This window comes from Nannospalax galili, unplaced genomic scaffold, assembly GCF_000622305.1.
Source record: "Nannospalax galili isolate Female #2095 unplaced genomic scaffold, S.galili_v1.0 scaffold388, whole genome shotgun sequence".
NCBI classification, from domain to species: Eukaryota; Metazoa; Chordata; class Mammalia; order Rodentia; family Spalacidae; genus Nannospalax; species Nannospalax galili.
Genome location: NW_008360304.1, coordinates 2602780 through 2613223, shown reverse-complemented (window position 1 = coordinate 2613223; position 10444 = coordinate 2602780). Strand labels below are relative to the sequence as shown.

At 42.9% G+C, this 10444-nt stretch overlaps 1 protein-coding gene across 1 annotated transcript in view; it reads left to right on the top strand.

The window, feature by feature from the left end:
* Positions 1-3609: 3609 nt before the first annotated feature.
* Fndc3a (fibronectin type III domain containing 3A) overlaps positions 3610-10444 on the top strand; it is a 191602-nt gene continuing 184767 nt past the window's right edge. The window contains exon 1 of the mRNA XM_008824357.3: positions 3610-3864. The gene's annotated coding sequence lies outside the window, so the exon portion shown is untranslated. The remainder of the gene's footprint in view (positions 3865-10444) is intronic.

The window sequence follows — 10444 nt, the reverse complement described above, 5'->3', positions numbered from 1 at the left end:
AGATTTTTGGAGAAAACAGTTCCTGGAGTTGGTGCTGCAACAGACATGGGAGATGAAAGTGAGGGAAACATCATGGGTAATTATTAGATGTTTGATTTGAAGAACTGAACAGATCAGAAAAAATGAAAGCATCAACTTGGTCTAAATTTTGCAAATCTGAGACATTAAGTGAACATGTCAGTCAGTAAAGCAACTGATGAGAGTATGGAATTTAGGTGAAGAGACTGAACCAGAGACATGTGGAGAATATCAAAAATACAAGTGAAATCTAACATATGGGTTAGGTGATACTTCATAGGCTAAAAGACTATAACGGAAACAGAAAGTAACTTAAAACAGAATTTTGGGGACTGTGGAGATGGCTTAGTTGGTAAAGCACTTGTTGCATAAGTATGAGGACCTGAGTTCAAATCACCATCACCCATGTAAAAAGTGGGTACAAGTGGCACCTGTAAATCCAGCATTGGGGAAGCAGTCAGAAGGATCCCTGGGGTTTGCTGGTCAGCTGGTTTTGCTGAGTCAGTGAGCTCCAGGTTCAGTGAGAGACCTTGTCTCAAAAAATAGGATGGAAAGTGATGGAGGAAGACACACAAGGCACCTGATATTGACCTCTGACCGCCACACACATAAATGCACACACCACACGTGAACATGCTCACAGGTGAACATCCAACCACACACACAAACAACTGCTAAATATTGAAGTTTTTTAATACTTACTTTGCAGAGAGAAGAGCAGGAAACTGCACAGGGATTGGTTTTGTTGTTGTTTTGTTTTGTTGTTGCTGTTGTTTTCAAAGGGTCTCCCTAGTCCCAGCCCACCTGGAAGTCACGGTAAAGACCAGAGTGGCCTTGATCTTGCAGAGATCCACCTGCCTGACTCCAGAGGACTGGGATTAAAGGCTCACACCACCCTCAAAGGGACTGGAGAAGCTGTGCCCAGAGAAATAGGAGAAAGCTAAGAAAATGTAGTGCCAACTGAAGAAGAAAAATTAAAGAACAGTGATCAAGGTGTTGAGTATCACTGAGAGCTCAAGAAAGATGTTGGTTGAAAATGGTCCTTATTTTAATGACAAGGAAAATAAAGCATTGAGAAATGACTTGTTGAAAGTCAACATAAATTCTTGTGCCTTTCTGTGTTCTCAGAGAACTCATATTAGGGCCCAGCCTAGGGTCATTCATATGTGTGCTTCTCTCTTTCCACAGAATATAAATCCTCCAATCTTCACCTGATTCCACCTCGCAGAGCTGAGTATCATACCAAAATGTCCAGGTCTTCTTTCAAACAGTCTTGAGTTATATGCCTTCTCTTCTTTCAGCATAGCTGCTATTTCTTGCTTTGCTTATGGCATGTAAGGTGGGCTTTAAACATATATTTAATAAGCATAGCTTATTTTTATTATTTCTAAATATTTTATTATTTTTATTTTTTATGTGTATGAGTGTACTGTCTGCATGTATGTAAGTGCATCAGTGTCATGCAATGCCTATGGAGGAGAGAAGAAGGTCATGAATTCCCCTGGAACTGGAGTTACGGGTGTGTATTAGTCAGGGTTCTCTAAAGAAACAGAATCGGTAGAATGAATATATATATATATATGTATACATATATATAGATAGATTTATCAGCTTAGCTCACAGGATAGAGTCCGAGTAGTCCAACAACAGCTGCACCACACTGGAGAGGCTGAGAATCCGTAGTCGCTCAGTCCACGAGGCTGGATGGCTCAGTAGTGGCCCAATCTGGCGCTGAAGGTCTGATGAATTCCAAAAGATCTGCTAGTCTTCAGTCTACAGCAGCAAGAGGAACTCACCACCCAGAGAGAATGCAAGCGGCAAAAAGCAAGCGTTCTCCTCTGCCATGGCCTTTAATACGGGAGGCCATCAGAAGGTAACACCCACATTTAGGGTGGGTCTTCCAGCTTCAGAGGATCCAATCAAGATCTCTCATTTCAGTTAATCCCAGATACAGTCAAATTGACACCCATGATTAGCCATCAGAGAGTGGTTGTTAACCATCATGTGGGTGCTGGGAACTGAACTCGGGTCCTCTGCAAGAGCAATCAGTGCTCTTAACCACTGACTCACCTCTCCAGTCCCAATAGCTTATTTTTAATGCTATTTCTTGACTTCCCCTTGAACAAAGGAATGAGACTCTTGAACGGGTAGAATGTAGAATTCTGCATTTTATGAAGTTCACTAGTCAGAAGCTTTGGGAAGTAAGTTGTTTGAAATGACTAGCTTAGCCTCAAAACAAGCAAGAGCTGGGCAGCAATATGGAGAAGCCAAACAACTCCACCACACACGGATAAAGTCTCATATTGTAAAACAATAAGCGGTTATACTTCCGCTATTCCAAGATCAGCTTTCCAAAAAATTTTTCTGGGAGAGGGCCAAAGCTGGAAGTTAAGAAAACTAAACATTTCTCACCAAGAAAGGACTTTATTGAAGATATCATTTGATATAGAATCACTGTCCTATTTACTGAAGGGAAGAAAAAAGAAGTTCTTAGCTGGTTGTGGCTATAAAGATAGGGTCAGTTATCGCCTGGAACCGTAAAGAAAAGCAGCAGGAAAAGAAGAAAGGGGACATAAGAAAACAACAATAGAAAAACAGAAAAGAAAGAGAACGAGTTGAAGTGGATATAGAGGTAGATGAGAGATAAAAAGTGATGAGAATATCTCCCAAAGCAGCACCCAAGTAGGGATTTTACACACACACACACACATACACACTGCAATCCCTTGGACTTCAGTGTGTGGTCTGGGCATCAACATTGACGCTGTTATCCACAAAGGCTTCCTTTAGTTATTGTCTTCTTTAAAACGTCCATTTTCAAGAGATTTCTGTCAAACAACTTACAAAGATTGCCACCTTAAAACGCAGCACAGAGTTAATAACCTGAAATGAACAAGTCAGACGTGGAGCCTGGTGACATTCGTCACCAGCTGTGAACTCGGGTTCCAGAAAGGACCCTGGGAACCAGCCTTCCGGTGACACGGCCCGTCAGCCCGAGGCGCAGCTGCAGTGTCCCCCATTGATCGAGGCGCAGGGACATCGCGGCTGTGCTCGCTCCAGTCTCCATGCTGTGGTAGAAATTAAGGTACCGAGTTTGGCTGGTAGGGGACTAACAGACTAACTCGCCCCTCAGCTTTGGACTCCAGTGAATCTTTTTGGGGGGCGGGTGCTAGACGGCCTCTGGCTCCTCATGCCGGGGAGTGGAGCCGCCCGCGAGCACTCCGCGGCTTCCCGGTCCTAAGACGGCCTCTAGAAGCACCTGCGGCTAGGCGTCCCGGGCTCTCGGAGGGGGGCGGCCACGGTGCTCCTCGGGGGAGCTTTCTGGACGCCTGGGGAACTGCGTGTGTGGCCGGGGGCACGTCAGTCGGCGGCGGGACTCGGGGGCTGTGGGACAGCCCGCGTCGGGAGAGCGGGCCTGCAGGCTGCGGATGCCTCAGGAGCCGTGCGCGGCATTCGCCTGCCGCCCGCCTGGTAGCCAGTGAGCGGGAGACGAGGGGCGCCGGGAGCGCGCGGGGACACCGGGTTCCCACAGACGGGGGCGCCGTCGGCCGGGCTCGCGCAGCCGCACTGGGCGCCGCCTCACGGCTCCTCCTCCCGACTCCGTAGTAATCATGGCGGCGGCGGCGTTCGCGGTCCCTCGGGTGAAACAGAAAGCGGGAGCTACGCGGAGAGGGAGCGAGGAGCGGGGCTGAGGCGGCGCCGTCACTGCCGGGAAACAACCCTATCAGCGGCCGCGGCGGACCCGGGAACTGGCTCCGCCGCGGAGGGGGCAGAAGGCGACCGGGAACCGCGAAGAGACGCCAGGGACACCCGCCTTCCTCCGCCTCAGAGCGGCGGGACTCGGAGGTGAGAGCCGGCGGGGCCGCCTCGGAGCCGGCGTCGTGGGGACCGTTAGGCTGAGGCTGCTGGCCAGGGTGGCGTCGGGGGTCCTGCTTCGCGCCTACGCGGGCTGCCGAGGGGCGGCGGCCGGGGCTGGCCGGACCTTAGCGCACCTGCGTGGCGCTGGCGCGGCCGGGCACCCTCCGCCTCCGACGCTCGGCGGCCGGGGAAGGACCTACGCCCTCAGCGGCGGCGGGCCGCAGCCTCGATCCTTACCGCCGGGAACCTCACCCCGCGCACCTGGGGTTAAAGCCTGAAAAACACGCCCTTCGGGGTTTGGTCCGGGTTGGCAGCTGCCGGTACCTGGCGGCTCCTTTCCCCGGTAACTTGGCCACCTGTTTGGTCGGGAGGTGGACTGGAGGCTGCAGTCCTCGCCCTGTGTTAACAACCTGCAGGGTTGAACTTCCCACACGGCTCTGGAAGAGAGGGTCGTGAGCTAGGTAAAAGAAAATTGAGCAAATAATTTCGGCGTCAGATCGCCCGCACTGCTGCTCCAACGAGGGTGCTCGGTGATCGAGGTTTGATTCAACTGCTTCCTTTAAAAGCTTTGGGGTGTTTGGGGGTGGGAGACTTTGCTGGTTGCTGGGGGTGCTCGGGATCATGTGAGAGATTTGTGCGTGTGAGTCTGTATGTAAGTTCCTTGGACACCTATGTGTCTGACCATTAACTAAGACTAACTGGCTGACAGGATTTTCCCTTTTGTAGTTTAACCCTCGTGTGTTCACGGTAGACTTTAAACACACAGAGCCGCACGGTTATATTGCTTCCTGTGGTCTGCTATTTTAGTTCTTGAAACCCAAGTTGATGCGTGTTTTTCTGTATCATAAAAAAGAAATATTTTTTCTCCGTCTGTGGCTAAGATCAAGTGTGAGAATGAAATAACCGTTGAACTTTGTCTATAATATTTTCATCTGTGCTTTTACCAGCACTAGTACTGAACATATGCCACTGAAGAGTTTGAACCATATGTCAGGGAGAAACAAATTGAGATTTGTGGCTTAGTTCTTGTGTTTGGATAAATACTTAGTTTTTGTATTTGTCAAAGTGTGTAATTCTTGCCATCTAGTAAGTTTTAAGTCACCTAAAAATGTTCAAGAAGGATGAGGCCCTGCCTTCTCAACATTTTATTTGAATTGATTTTTCACAAGTAATGAGATAAATTACCACGGAGACAGAAGGCAGGCCTGACAGAAAGCAACGATAAACATTCTGACATGCCTTTTATAAAATGTAAACATGAGATTTTGTTTTTAGCATTTTTTTTAGCCCATTTGCAGCTCTTGCTGTCACTGACAACACCCATTAGTGGGAAGAAGAGATGATGAAGTGACAGGAAAAAAAACATTTTTGCTTAAATTTTATATTTTAAAATGTTAGTATTCCCCCATTAAGTTTTTCTGTGTTTTTTTCTTTGCCTTCATAATCAATTCTCGGTTTCCTGTGTGTGCATTAAATGGAAAGTTTGTATCCCAGCCAGGCTGGCTACCTTTATCCACCTGTATGCTTGTGTATTAACACTCCCCCCCTTTTGTCTGAATCCTCTAAATCATCGAATATTCAGGAAAAATAAACTCTTAACAGTGAAGCATAAGGGGAATTTTCTCTCAAATTAATGCTGTGTGTTCAAGAAAAAAGGTTTTTTGGTGTCATGTGTCATCACTTTCTCTCCATGTAATTGAGAGCTGATATTTACGTTTAGTGATTCCTTTTTACTTGTTAGGTTTCTATAATTTTTCATTGTTAGAAATGAAGACAACGATTCTCCATCCTTCTGCCTAGTGAGGTGAGAAGCTGAGAGAGTCTATAAACACATGAGAGAAAAGAAAGGGGAGTGAAGAATTAATATTCTTTAGGTCTTTTAGCTTTACTTAGGTAAAAGACATTTATGACTTGTTTTTTTTAGTTTAGACTCACAGGTAATATTTTTACTTGTCTTGAAAATAAGTGTAGTTTTTGATGTTTATACATTCAAGGTTTATGCATCCTGTATTTTGCAGGCTGGCTACCTTTATCCACCTGTATGCTTGTGTATTAACACTCCCCCCTTTTGTCTGAATCCTCTAAATCATCGAATATTCAGGAAAAATAAACTCTTAACAGTGAAGCATAAGGGGAATTTTCTCTCAAATTAATGCTGTGTGTTCAAGAAAAAAGGTTTTTTGGTGTCATGTGTCATCACTTTCTCTCCATGTAATTGAGAGCTGATATTTACGTTTAGTGATTCCTTTTTACTTGTTAGGTTTCTATAATTTTTCATTGTTAGAAATGAAGACAACGATTCTCCATCCTTCTGCCTAGTGAGGTGAGAAGCTGAGAGAGTCTATAAACACATGAGAGAAAAGAAAGGGGAGTGAAGAATTAATATTCTTTAGGTCTTTTAGCTTTACTTAGGTAAAAGACATTTATGACTTGTTTTTTTTAGTTTAGACTCACAGGTAATATTTTTACTTGTCTTGAAAATAAGTGTAGTTTTTGATGTTTATACATTCAAGGTTTATGCATCCTGTATTTTGCCCATATTGTTAAAATACGATTTGATGATGTAACCAAAATAGATTTTTTTTTTTTTAAACAAATATTCTTGGTGGATTTTTTCCCATGAAAATGAGTCTTGATTATGTTTTGGAGCTTGATAAAAGGATATGCATAAGATTTCCAACTTTATTAGCCAGGTGATGAAAAGATAAGTAACTGATTTTTTTTTTTGTTATTGTTCTTAAGCAGCCTGTAAAATAAGTATTACTATATCAAATAAATTCCCAGTGTTTTAAACTCAAAGATTTAGAATACTGTACATGAGTGCTCCACTGAGGCCTAGTTGTTAAAATTAATGACCAATAATGTTGAAAGGCACATTTTGTTCTTTTATATGTATTGTATTTATCCTTTTTAAATAGTTTTTTATTTCAAAGAATTCTTTAATTTCTTTTTATGTCAAAATCTTTAGCCTTCTCTCCTACGAGTTTGGTTTCACCTTTAATACACACTTTTTCTGTTTGCATTATAGCCTATGGACTTAAATTCTTCATGGGTTTCATCTTCTGATATTTGTAATCCTTAACACTCATTACCAGACCTCAGGCTATTTTTCTCTACAAGATAGATGCTGCAAGATAGCGTAGTTGGGAGGGGATGACACAGGTTCACAATGTTGAACTTTTATCAAAGTAAGGGATACAAAAGCAGTGGGATGTGTCCCTTTAAGTAGTTCATAAATTAGTTGAGGATACTAAGAAAGGAGATTATCAGCAAAAGACACAGCCTATTGTTGTGCGTGTCACCCACTGTAACTGAAAGCACAACCAGAGCTAGAGCAAAGCTGGGATTGGGAGGAAGTCAAACTTGAAATTTAGGAAGGATTTAGATATCAAAGAAACTCATTCCAAAGGAGACTAGAGGCAGAGTTGGAAGAAGTAACAAGAAGACCAGTTTGGGAGCATCTAAGGAAGAAGAAAGGGGAGATTAGGTAGAGATTGTAGCTAAGCCCCACTGGGAGTTCAAGAGTCTAGAAAGGACTGGGGAATACATCTCTGCTGTATCAGTTAGAAGCGTGTCTCTCAAAGAGCTGCTTATCTACTTTTGTTTTTGTTCTGGTTTTTTTTTTTTTTTTTGTCTTTTTGGAGACAGGGTCTCCCTGTAGCCCGATGTAGACCAGGCTGGCCTTAAACTCACAGAGATCCGCCTGCCTCTGCCTCGTGAGTGCTGGGATTAAAGGTGTGTACCACCATGCCCGGCTTTTTGTTCTGTTTTTATAACTTTTAGTTAGCATATTAAATAATGGATTTCAGTACGACATTTTCATACATAGATTTCATACATTGTGCCTTGCTCATTTTCTTCCACTGCCATTCCCAGACCCTTTCCCCTCCCCTCCTGCTGGTCCCCCTCTCCCCCCAAAGTTGCCCTTCTGCTTTCCTCTCATCTGTCTGTATGCATGTATAGTTAGCTCTATACCTGCATCTGACAGAAAAGCTGTCTTCTCCTCACCTCCCCTTGTCCTCACACCCTTGCCCTTTACACCCCTTCTTCTGCTCATAGTCCCCCTTCTACTTCCATGCTTTACACAGCCAGGCAGACAGACCGAGATAGAGATAAAGATGCTGCATATGAAAGAAAACCAGGTGTTTATTTTTGAGTCTGTTTCATTTTGCTTAACATTTTGGGTTCTACCCTAAGCTTTATGTATAGTGAGTAGATCTTTGTTTCTATAACTTGGAACAACTTTTCCCTAGAAGAGTACTAGATAGTACTGTCTTACAATCTCTTACCATCTCTGTTGAATATTCTTATTTGTTTGCTTGTTTTAAAAAATCTTTCTAAAATGTAAAAATCATACTCGACTCAATGACCAAATGAAAATAAGCTGTCTGCAGGCGGGATTTAGCCCTTTGGTCTTATTCTCTGAGTCCTGTCTGTCTGTCCATATAGTGCTTATTGTGAGGTATCTTCTGTTATTTTGCCTAGTGGTTGTTTGAAGTGTTACACATATTTTTTCTTATGGTATATAAAAATAAAGAAAATCAGGGCTGGAGAGATGGCTCAGCGGTTAAGAGCACTGACTGTTCTTGCAGAGGACCCAGGTTTGATTCCCAGCACCCACATGGCGGCTACGAACGGTTCTTAACTCCAGTTCCAGGGGAATTCGAAGCCCTCTTCTGATTTCCGCAGCATTGTACGACACAGGTGCACTCATATACATGTAGGCAATACACTCATACACATAAAAATAAATAAATAAGTAAATAAATAAATAAATAAAAATAAAGAAAATATCCTAAAATAACTGCTACTGTGATTGTTATTTTATGGTCAAAGTTTTAGCAAGAGTCTAGTCTAGATCTTTAGAACTAGGTAGTAAAAGAAAAGGCTTTGAGTCAGGCCTTGCAGGGTTGAAAATAGCTTTTACAGTGACTTGATTTAGAATTCGTATAAGGCTAAGCATATCAACTCTGTGCTAGGTTTACATTTTCAAAAAATATGACTGGCATTTAAAAAAACCTTGGCTAGGGTCCTGGTGGCCTGAAAGTGATGGCAGGGGACCAATAGCCTGGTTTTTAAGGAGAGTCTAAGATGAGTAGGTAAAAGGACAAACATTTAGAGACCCTGCAGTAACTTCAAGAAGAGCCTGTGTGGTATGGAATAATTGGTAATTAGACTGAATCATTTGAAAAAAAAAAAAAAAGGCTGTACTTTTCAGATTAAGATAGGGAAGAAAGACCTAGAAATCTCTAAAACTATTTTCATTAAAATTATCTTAAGCTAGATACAGTGATTTTTAAAGGAGAAGTATTAGTCATTTTGAAATTTAATTTACATTGAACATTAAAATTTTTATTTATTTAAATTTTTTGTGTATGAGTGTTTTGCCTGTACTACTTACATGCAGTGGCCACAGAGACCGGAAGACAGTGTCAGCACGTGGGTGCTGGGAACTGAACTCAGGTTGTCTGCAGGAGCAGCCAGTGCTTTTAATTGCTGAGCCATCTCTTCCACCCAACATCCAACATCTTTTTGAAATTTCTAAATTATTGGTGTGTATTTCTACGATTTATCTTCTCCCACTGTTTCAAGAGTACCAGGTGATCAGTGGTGCCTGAGGTTGCAGCTGTATGAATGAATCAGCTAGGATTACCATATGGTTTGTGAAAAAAACATTCTTTCAGCAGGCATTAGTAAATAGGCTTTGTATATGTTTGGTGTTAGGTGTTGGAAAAAGTAAATATATGTAAAATGGGACCTACCTTTCACCCCCTTTATTTTCCTCCTAAAAATATTAAAATCCAGCTTGGGCATGGTAGCACATGCCTTTAATCCCAGCACTCAAGAGGCACAGGCTAGTGAATATCTTGTGAGTTCCAGGCCAACCTGGTCTACATAGTGAGTTCTAGGACAGCCAGGGCTATATAATTTCAAAAATCCAAAAACTAAACCAAACCAAAACCCATTAAAACCAAAACAAAAAAATAGGCAGGCGGATCTCTCTGAGTTCAAGGCCAGCCTGGTCTACATAGTGAGTTTCAGGACAGCTGGGGCTACAGGGAGACCTTGTCTCAAAAGGCCCCCCCCGAAAGTGAATTTTTATGCTTCTATAACTGTAATTTTGCTGTCTTTTGTAAATATAAAATATAAATAAGCCTTTTAAACTAAGTTCAGCCTTTATGGATTACTGCCTAATAAAGTTTTGACTTTATGTTTTGCTTTAAGAAGAAATTAGGGGCTGGAGAGATGGCTCAGCAATTAAGAGCACTGGGTTCTCTTGCAAAGGATCTGGGTTCAATTCCCAGCACCCACATTGCAGCTAACAACCAACCGTACCTCCAGTTCAATGGGGATCCAACACCTTCTGACTCCTCAGGCATTGCATACATGCAGGCAATATACTCATACATATAAAATAAAAATAAATATATAAAAAAGAAGAAATTAGGGGCTGGAGAGATGGCTCAGCGGTTAAGAACACTGACTGTTCTTGCAGAGGACCAGCGTTTGAATCCCAGCACCCATATGGCAGCTAACAACTGTCTGTAACTCCAGTTCCAGGGGATCC